Source organism: Rhincodon typus, chromosome 13 (assembly GCF_021869965.1).
Source record: "Rhincodon typus isolate 14 chromosome 13, sRhiTyp1.1, whole genome shotgun sequence".
Lineage (NCBI taxonomy): Eukaryota > Metazoa > Chordata > Chondrichthyes > Orectolobiformes > Rhincodontidae > Rhincodon > Rhincodon typus.
Window position 1 is genome coordinate 67,613,654 of NC_063344.1, and position 10,487 is coordinate 67,624,140.

The following is a 10,487-nucleotide window of genomic DNA, read 5'->3' on the forward strand; positions in this document are numbered from 1 at the left end:
GTTGCACACTTCAGACAGGAAAATGCCTTCAACAAGATTAAGTTGCTCTACTGTACATTCTTTTTCTACAGCTTAAAATTACTTCGCACTTTTTTCACCTCCCCCATTCCCAGGACCAGAGTTCAATCGCACAATCTTTTACATTAACGGACAAGACGCTACTGTGGCAGGCTTGCCACAGATAACCAGATTATCACTTCAAGCTGCGTTTCTAGTCACCTTAAGAGTACAAGGATTGCCTCACCAAGGGTACCAACTTTAAATTTAGACATTTAACCTACAAAATCATTTAATTCTTCCTGATTTAAAAAAAATCTAGAGCTTAGGGTCGAGGAGTAGAGGGCTTTCACTGTACGGACACATATCATTTGTGGCAGAGCAGGTTAAGACCACCATAGAAGAATGAAATAATTGAAGAACTGGGATTAATCTCTAGAGGGACAGAACTGAACAGCAAGCAAACTGTGTCAAATCTTGTGTACAACCTTGGTTAGATCATTTGGCGCACCTTGTACAGTTCTGTTCATCATATTATCAAAACGATAAGGAGCCATTAGAGAAGATGCAACAAAAAAAATTACAGGGTGAATATCAAAACCGAAGGCTTAAAAGTATGTGGAAAGATCAGACTGGGGTTACATTCTTTAACAAAAAGGAAAGATAGAAAGTGCTTTTTATTTTCCACAATAAGGCCATCGCTGGCTGAGCCAGCATTTATTGCCAGTTTCTAGTTGGCTTTGAAGTGGTGGTTATGGGCTGCCTTCTCGAAATACTGCAGTCCATGTGGTGCTCGTACACCCAGTGTACTACTCAGGAGTGAGTTCCAAGATTTTGAGCCAATGACAGTGGGAGAATGACAACATCATTCCAAGTCAGGATGATGAGTACCTTGGAGAGGAACTTGAGTGTGCTGAGTGTTCCTATTTATCTGCTGCCCTCATCCTTCTAGATGGCAGAGGTCATAATGTCTGGAAGGTGCTGACAGACCCTAAGTGTGATCTTTAAACATTAAAAGATTTTGATAGATTAGATATCGAGAAAAATGTTCTCCCTATCCAGTTTCCAGAAATGAGAGGCCACGAATAAAAATCCAAGAGATTTAAGGACAAGCCTCATTTCCCAGAGTGGTCAGACTGTAGAACGCTACCACAATAATTTATGGAGAGAAATTATATTAATGCATTTTTTACAATTGCAAGGTAAATTCAAGGCAGACAGGAATAAGAGATTTCTATTCAGATTAGATAAAGTGGAATGGGAGCCTAAACATTAGCAGAGGCCAGCTGAGTAAAATGACCGGTTTCTCTGCTGCAGACTCAATCTAACTCAATGCAGCTAACCTTCACGGATGGTAAAATTTCTCTGCATTATCAGAAACATCTCTAAAGCACAAGGTCCCTACCTGGAGTAGAAAGATGCACAAGGAATAGTGTAAACAGATACATAGGTTTATAATTTGTTTGACAGGACTGCAGATCAGGGAATGGCAAACACTTCCTGGCATATAAAAAGAAAGCACTAAGAGGTCAGTGCAGTCACACAACGGAGTTTCTCCTGAGCTTCGGTTTTGTCCACCCCCAATCCAGAGTGGGTCAGACGGAGTTTAAGGTTGCACCTGAAGTCGGCATACTGGATCTGAAATGTTGACTTTGTTTCTCTCTCTACACAGACGCTGCCAGATGCTGAATCTCTCCAGCAGTGTGCGCGTATTCCTGCCGCCCCTAATTCACAGCCGGTCAATCCAAGTCTCTATTTCCACCTGGTGTCGGTGAAATTGGAGTCAGGCACAGGTCAGAGTAGAGGTGGGGAATGTGATCGGTGCCTGGTCAGCGTTCCAAGTTTCACTGCAGAGGAGACTTGTATTCCATACTGGGAAACTTGGCATCCTTCCAGCTGGGTAAGATGATGGACATGCAGCAAATCAAATCCCTTGGGGATAGAGATCTCTTAATATGATGACTGAACGACCAATCATTCGAGGTAGGTTCTCTCCCACACATGTGGCACGCGAAGTGCTTGTCAGGAAACATTGTGGGTTGTTGCTTTTGGTGTTAGTGCTTGTTACCAACCTTTTGTGGCCAGTGATAGACTCACTGGCGCACAGTTGCCTACCTTAAGTATAAAAAAAACACAAGTAATACATGAAAAGGGCAGAAGTTTAATATTTATTTGACAGGACTCTCCCCAAGGAAAGTGGATGAGGACAAATCAATGAGCATTTTCAAAAAGGTTTCACATATCATTTTATACTGTTAAAGGAATCAAAGGGTATGGAGAGAAAGCAGAAACAATGTACAGGGTTGTATGATCAGCCATGAATGGCGAAGCAGGCTCGAGGGGCTGAATGGCCTACTCCTGCTTTCTATGTTTCTACGACTCTAACCAGGTTCTTGGCATTTAAACAGAATGCACCAGGAGGCCAGAGAGATGCTGCTGCTGCAGTGTGGGGCACACACTAGATAACCTAGAAGGGTTGCAAACTCTACACTCAGAGATGTAACTCTACAGTTCAATCTTAAGCACTCCATTTTTCTAATACTGCTGCTGAATGAAAACACTTTATGCAGATCAAATTGACCATTTTTCAAAATTTTAGGGGTGGGGTAAGAGAAAACAGTAATAGTGTCATGAAGAAATCTTTATAGCTGCTTAATACCCCAGACTATGTTGAAAGAGAAAAAATGAGCAGTACATAGCCATGACTGGTAGATCTTGCTAAATGTACAGAATGGTTCCTCCCAAGAAGGAGTTTTTGCCAACAACTGGAAGGATTTTGTGAAACTTGAAAGGGTTCAGACAAGATTTACAAGGGATGTTGCCAGGGTTGGAGCAATAGGGAGAGGCTGAATAGACTGGGCTTTTTCCCTGGAGTATGGGAGGCTGAGACGTGACATTACAGAGGTTTACAAAATCATGACGGGCAAGGATGGGGTAAACAGACAAGGTCTTTTCCCTGAGGTGGGAGCGTCCAAACCTAGAGGGGATAGGTTTAAGGAGCGAGGAGAAAGATTTTAAAGGGACCGGAGGGCAACTTTTTCATACAGATGGCAGTGTGTGTATGGAATGAGCTGCCGGAGGAAGTGGAGGAGGCTGGTACAATTACAACATTTAAAAGGCATCTGGATGGGTTTATGAACAGAAAGGGTTTAGAGGGATATGGGCCAAATGCTGGCAAATGGCCTAGATTTATCTAGGATATCTGGTTGGATGGAAGAGTTGGTCTGAAGGGTCTGTTTCCATGCTGTATATCTCTATGACTCTATAGCAGTTTGTTAACAGGGATGTGCTCGTCTACTTACAGTGCATTTCACAGGTATGCCGATTGGATTGCACTTCTGGTTAAGTTACAACAGCAGGAGCAGTTGGCAGGGAATTCCAGGCTGTCTTTGGAATGGTAGCAAGCCTAAGATTGATGTCTGCACCCACATATGGCAGGTGGCAAGATCCAGAATGGTTCTCAGCTTTGGCACCAACAGCATGTGTGAGACGTGTGCAAGTGCAAAGGAGAAACATGCTGAGTGTTTGCCCTAGTTCTCAGAGATCAATGTCCTATTCCAGGCAGGTGACCCTGGGCGTACAGGCCAGCTCCCTACTCAGCACATCATAAAAGAGGCCACTCTGCAGTTACACACCTTGAGGGTGTCAGCTACTGACAGCATTACAGCTCAGCCTAATCTTCTCATCAGCTAACATCCAAACCACCCAGGATGACTGGTCATGAAGATGGAATCCACTGTGATTATTCTGATTTCCATTGTAGGCCCCTGCCACTAACCTGGCTGAGTGAGCTAAGCTAACTCAGCATGGACTATGAAATCAAACCTAGAGCTGCCAGAAATGTTTGACTCTCAAAGTCATTTCAGAGCAACATCCAATCCAGTTCTGAAGTTTTTTTTTTATTGCGATGTGGTTTGCATTTCACAAGCTAATAACGCATTTTTCACATGCAGTCATCCCGGTCCTGAAGGAAAACACAGCGTCCAATTTAAATACAGAAAGATCCAAGAAACGGAGAATGATACGAATCACCGTTTAATCTGTCCTTCACGGTGGTTGAAGCAGGAATGCTGCCCGAGACAATGACATCTCGCTGTTTTTCAGGAAGTGTCCTATAATCTGTAGCATCCACCTGAATAGGAACATGGAGCCTAAGATTTACTGTCATTGAAAAACAGCATCTCCAACATTAAGATTTAGAGCAGCTTACACCTTTTGCTCATGAAATAAAGGGGAGATTTCCAGTAATGGGTGTTTATTTCATTGTGGGACACAGTTTAAATTACCATTGCAGCCTGTTCGCTGAGCTCTCATTCATTAACCTAGGTCACTGAAACAATACTGCACAAAAGGCTGGAATTCAAACTGCATTCTGTGCTGAGTAAACAACTGGAATCCTACAGCTGGGCATGCAGTGAGGTCAGTCAAGGGCAGGACTTGTTACCAGTCTGATCTCAATTACCTGCCACCACTAACTGCCTGGCTTCAAATTAACAATGATCAGTCAGGCAAGGGAGGAAGAGATAAAACAGAAAAAACAGATGCTAAAGAGTTATCAATAACTATAGTAAGCCACTCAGCACTTGATACACACGCAGCCACCTCTGAATTACTGATGTGTACCTGCTCTGGAAGTTGGGAACCAAATAATTTACAGAGTTGATTGGGTTATTGAAATTCCAGGGAAAATTCAGTCAGCTCTATTTCCATTCCTGGCTGGGATCAACCTCTCCCAACTTGTGAAGCCTGAAAGACAGGGATAGAAACAGAACCTGTCAAAGCAAAAGAGGAACACCTTCTTCAGAAATTATATCCAAGTCATGACAGCCACAAGATTGCTCTGAACTGCTACCAATCCTGAAGATATGAAGTGCTGGCACTAACATCTCTGTGGAGAATAAATCGTGGGCATGTGAAAGCTTCATGCCACATTCACTCAAACTGTGAACTGGTACAGTTGCTTTAAAACCTTTGTCCTTCTAAACTATGTCTGAGGAGTGCATTTTAATCCGTTTAACACTGGGGTAAAGTATTGCTGGGAACAAGTCTGTCACTAGTGATAGCAGCTGCAAACGTAATTGGAAATGCTGGGTGTCTCACAACATGAAAGCAAACTGGTTTCAGAGAGTGCTCCACATAAGCCCAGCAACACTGATAGACTCGAGTAGGTTGCAGTATCCTGCCAAAAAGATCTTCATCTCCTGTGCAGATCATCAATTATCACAAAAGTACAAAATGTACAGCCATGTTCCTTTCTCAAGATGCTCATACAGCATTAATTCCAAACATATTTACATGATCTCCAAATGCAAAACTTCAATTAAATCCACTCCTGTAAACCACACACTAAGCATTTACCATCACTGCTGTAACAATTGTGGATACCAACTGCACAGGCTCCCAAGCAGACTCCTAGTGACTGCTTCCTCCAACTAGATTGTCACACAACACTCTGCATTCTCTGGATAGCTGGAGACGGAGAGAATGGCGATAATACTGTACAGGAACTAATGTGAACTCACAGGGGCACCGAAACTGAAGAGGGGCTGACGGATGTCAAGAAGCAGAGCAGACAAGTATGGAGGCCAACAATATGCAGAGGCAGCAACACTGCGCGAGTGGCGGGGGAAAAGGGGGAAACACAAGGATTCTGAGTAGAACGTAACAAAGGGCCAACTCAAAATAAAAGTAACCCAGAGAGAGCAACAGGATCCTAGGTTCAATCACCAATCCATGTAGGGAGTTACAAAATGTTAGCTGAGGTTGCCAAAGGGGCATGACAATTATCATTAGTTAAACAGTAGGAGTAGGAGGTGGCCATTCAGCCCCTTTGAGCCTGCCTTGCCATTTAATTTGATCCTGGGTAATCTGCACCTTCAGGTCCATCTACCCATCTTTCTGCCGACCGCCATGATATCACTGCTAAATATACATCCAGAGTTTTTTGGGGGACAGAACTTCAGAATTTACTAACTTGTGTGTAGAATACATTCTATCTAATTTCCCTCTTGAATAGATTTTACCTTAATTTGATTATATTCCCTACTTCAGAATTCCACCACCAGGCAAGGTAGTTACTTTTTTGTTTTGATTATTTTAAACAGCTCCATCAAACTGCCTCGTATTCCAAAAGGCCACACAAAGGCAGGATTATTTTTAAAATGGAACCAGTGGAAGGCCTTAAAAAAGAAAATTTGTAACTTGCCGTACATTAGCCTACAAAGTAGTTGTGGCATTTCCCAAGTGTGTTTCACTGCTTTGAGGTGTTGGTGGAAGGACAATTATATGGGTCTGAAATTGAACAAAATATGGAGTTCCATCAGACACACAGCATAAGCTGCTTCCTAAATGCTCTCTCTTTCTTGTGACTGCTCTAAGTCACCATTTACAATTGCATCCATTTTCAAGAGGAGCAATTCCTTTATAATTCACCAGAAGGAGTTGGGATTCTGAGAGCTTCTGCATGGCTTTGCGTCTGCAGTAGCACAAGTAGTGTCAAGGATCAAAAAACAATAAATTGCAGATAGAAAATGCTAGAGGGCAAGAGACTACAGTCTGTCTAGTTTCACCTTCTACTGTTCTGCAAGTTGCATGACAGAATTCTATTAAAATAATTGATAAGTCATTACAGTCAGTCTCTAGTAATTGACATAGAACAGACCCAGACAATGACACAAGGAAGCCTTACTGGTGGAGAGCTATGATCCAGTCAGCTGTTCCTCCCAATCATTCTGTGCTTATGTCATATCTGACCTTACTTGCACACAGGATCCCAAAATGTTATATTTCCTGAAAGTATGTATCTAAATGCTATCTGTTGCTCCTGTCTCCCTGGGAGCCTGGTCTGTGGATTGATGATTAACTCAATAAAATAACACTTGCCCATATTAGTTTTGAATCTGCAGCCTTTTCAAGCACAGGCCATGTTGAAAAGTAGAAAACTGCTGATGTTAGAAATCTGAAAATAAAACAGAAAATGCTGGAAATACTCAACAGGTCAGGCAGAATCAGTGGAGACAGGAACAGAATTAACAAATCAGGCCAATGACCTTTCATCAGAACAGACTATGCCCCCTGCTTCTGCTGTTCTGAAGAAGTTGCAACAGATAATCATACATACATTTTCCATTCCCTCTAGAATCCAACAGCAAGCACATCACCTCTTAACCTTCTCTTTTCCAGTGAGGACATGACCAATTTACATAATCACTCCTCATAATCTAATCCCACAATCCTTCTGGTTGCTTTCTTCTGTATCCTTTCATTAACTGCAGTTTCCTGTCTAAATCTGTGGTGACCAAGACTGCACACAGTATTCTAATAAATCATTTGTATGACTGCATTTAAAGTGCAAGGGTGACCTCACTGTTGACCTTTCAATAAATCCCACTATTTGCTTTACTCATTGCCACTAAGCATGGTTGCAATATCTTCAATGTACTGCCTATTGAGGACCCTTAGATCTCTCTCATTATCCATGCACATTCTTGTCTTACTATCTAAGTAACAACCTCTTGTTTTTTGTCTCTATACTAGGAATCAGGGAATTACTCACAAATAAGGACACCTCCACACTTGACTGAATTTTGCCTTCAGTCGATTTCAAACCATCTGTATCAAGTCTACCACAAGCCTTCAATTTTGTTTCTTTCTGATTTCACTTCAGGGGGTTTCTCTTTGATTTTCTCCATTGTATTTGGCACTCTTAGACCCATGCACTGCCCAGTAAGCCACAGGAAGTCCAAGAGTTAAATCATACCTCTGCTCAGCTGTCTGTCTTGTCTGCTGCTCTCCACTTGACTCGCATGGGAAGCACCCTGACTAGCCAATCCGTATGCATTCTCTCAGACACATGTACAGTAAAGTCAACCAGCAACACCACTCATCAAGAAACTAGACAATGTCTAGACAGTAAGAATACACGCAAAAGCACAAAGCAGAACTGGTCTATAGCAGTAGTGAAACCAAAAGTGCATTTTTAATGCATTTAAAATTGACTGGGATTCAGAGTTTTAAGTTTTACAGAAACAAAAAACTGAGTATACAGGTGCACAGCACGGGTGTGTTAAAAGTGTCTTTCCATTCATTTTTCTTTCAATCATTCCATGTAGTGAACAGTATTCATTTTGTAAGATTATTATCCAGGGGAGGCATGGTGGCTCAGCGGTTAGCACTGCAGCCTCTCACAGCACCAGGGACCCAGGTTCGATTCCACCCTCGGGCGCTCTCCCTGTGTCTGCGTGGGTTTCCTCCAGGTGCTCCAGTTTCCTCCCACAATCCAAAGATGCGCAGGCTAGGTGGATTGGCCATGCTAAATTGCCCATAGTGTTCAGGGATGTATAGATTAGGTGGGTTATAGGGAAATGGGTCTGAGTGGGATGCTCCAAGGATTGGTGTGGGCTTGTTGGGCCAAAGGGCCTGTTTTCACACTGTAGGGATTCTATGATAAGTAGGAACTCTCAGAAAAATGATCCTGGACTCGAAATAGTTCTTGTCTCCATGTAAAATAGGATACAGACACTATTAGAAACTGGAGAAAAGATTCACTAGGCAGGTACCAGAACTGGTTTTAAGCATGGGGTAGATTGAGCAGGCCAGATTTGTTTCTCTTCAGAGAAGTGATTTGACAAAGATCTCGAAGCTTACAAAGGATTTGAGGGTGGGTAGAGAAAGGGCTTCCACTTCCAAGATAAATCAGAACAAGGCAGGGCCATTCAAAAAAAAAGGGCTAATGATTCAAGAGAAAATTCAAAAGAAACTTCTTTGCCACCAGAGGGTGGTGAAAATGTAGAACTCACTACCAGAAGAAATAGCAATGGCAAATAATACAGATGCAACGTAGGATGGAGAAGGGAACAGAATGAAACGTTGATGGGGTTCGATGAAGGATGGAAGGAAACTCATGTGTAACACAAACACCAGAATTGATTATTAGGCTGAATGCCCTGTGTCTATGCTATAAATATCATGCATCAGCTCAAGAGGCAGAATAGATCCATGAGCTCGTTAGATACCAATCTCACTGGCAGCAAGCACCAAACATTTGCACGTGGGAGGGAAGAGAAATCACAGGGACATTCACCTCCAACACATTGCAGCAATGATGGCTGCCAGATCACCCTCTTGCACACAACTGATACGTGAATGGTAATTTTAAACCAAACATTTCCACTTCACTTGCAGCAACATTCGTGCTTCTTCATTCTCATCTGTCTTGTGTCTACACTGACATGCAATACATTGTCTCCTGTTTACACAAACTGTATAAAATCGGCTTTCCAAGATACCTATATATTCAGCATGCATATTATTATGCAGTTCATTTCCTTTGTCTGTATATTGTTAGTATTATCTATTGTTGTTTAGGTGAGATGGTGGTGCAATGGTAATGTCACTAGTATGTGTGATGCATGGCTAGCGCTTTGGGAACTGGAGTTCAAATCCTACCACAGCAGCTGCTGGAATTTAAATTCAATTCATATATCTGGAAATATATGTCTCAATAGCAGGGATCAAAAATGATCAATTGTTGTAAAAACCAAGCTGACTCACTCATGTCCTTTAGGGAAGGGAATCTGATGTTCTCAAACTATTCACTTCAAGGGCAATTAGGGACAGCCTTGCCAGAGGCAGCCACTTCCCAAGAAGGAACATGAAAATAAAACTTTTATCTGCAGTTCTCGCAAGCACTCTGCCCATCTCCCCTTCTTCTCTTCCTTACCAATGTTCTTTCACGTCTCTGCTATAACTTGGGTGTACATTTCCTGCTTCCTCTCTCCTACAGATTGATCTGTTGCCCTTCTCACCAATCTCTTCATATCAATTGGTCCTTCCCACAACAACTGGTGATGCTTAACATGACTATAAGAGGTAAAATGCAGTGTCACCTTCAGTAAATCACAGAATCACACACATGGCTGGATCTCCCAGTGCTCGCTGGCTGACTCAGAAGAGCCAGGTGCCTCACCGATCCATGTGGGCTGCAGGCAGCAGCAACAGTGAGCCCTGCTTCTTAACATTAAATCCACGCTCTTTCATAGGTTTGTTTTAAGTGTGAGAGAGAGAGAGAGAGAGACAACAAAGTAAACATTTGGAGCTCTACACCTGCAGCCATCACACCATATCCTGAAGCTCTCCCACATAAGTCTGTTGCCAATGTCAGGGGTGTGGTTTGGAGGGAACAACTGGATTTCCAAACAAGAACCCAAGAAGTACTTTTGTTTTTTTAAAAATCCATCTGAAAAAGTTTAATGGCACAGTCTTTCCCCCAGGATCCAGTCAGTGGTGTTTAATTTGAATTTCCACACAAGCCCCCTGTAAGCAGAGCAAGAAACAGACTGCACCAGGAAACAATGGCAATCAACAATAATGAAAAAAAATCTGGCATTTGTGATTAAAGAGACCCCAGGCTGTGAATGGCACGTTAAAGGCAAGGGCCTAGGATAGAGGAATTCCACATGGAGGGAGGAGTGGTTGGGGAGGGGGGAATG

At 42.6% G+C, this 10,487-nt stretch overlaps 1 protein-coding gene across 5 annotated transcripts in view; it reads right to left on the reverse strand.

The window, feature by feature from the left end:
• ammecr1 (AMMECR nuclear protein 1) overlaps window positions 1–10,487 on the reverse strand; it is a 64,984-nt gene that overhangs the window by 48,943 nt on the left and 5,554 nt on the right. The window contains exons 1-2 of one of the 5 annotated variants that reach the window (XM_048604305.1): window positions 9,885–10,024; window positions 4,621–4,743 (exon numbers count right to left, since the gene is read on the reverse strand). The exons of 2 other annotated variants lie outside the window; for them this stretch is intronic. The gene's annotated coding sequence lies outside the window, so the exon portion shown is untranslated. Of the gene's footprint in view, window positions 1–4,620; window positions 4,770–9,884; window positions 10,025–10,487 lie in introns of those variants that run through there. 2 more of the 5 variants (XM_048604306.1, XM_048604307.1) reach the window with 2 other exon arrangements.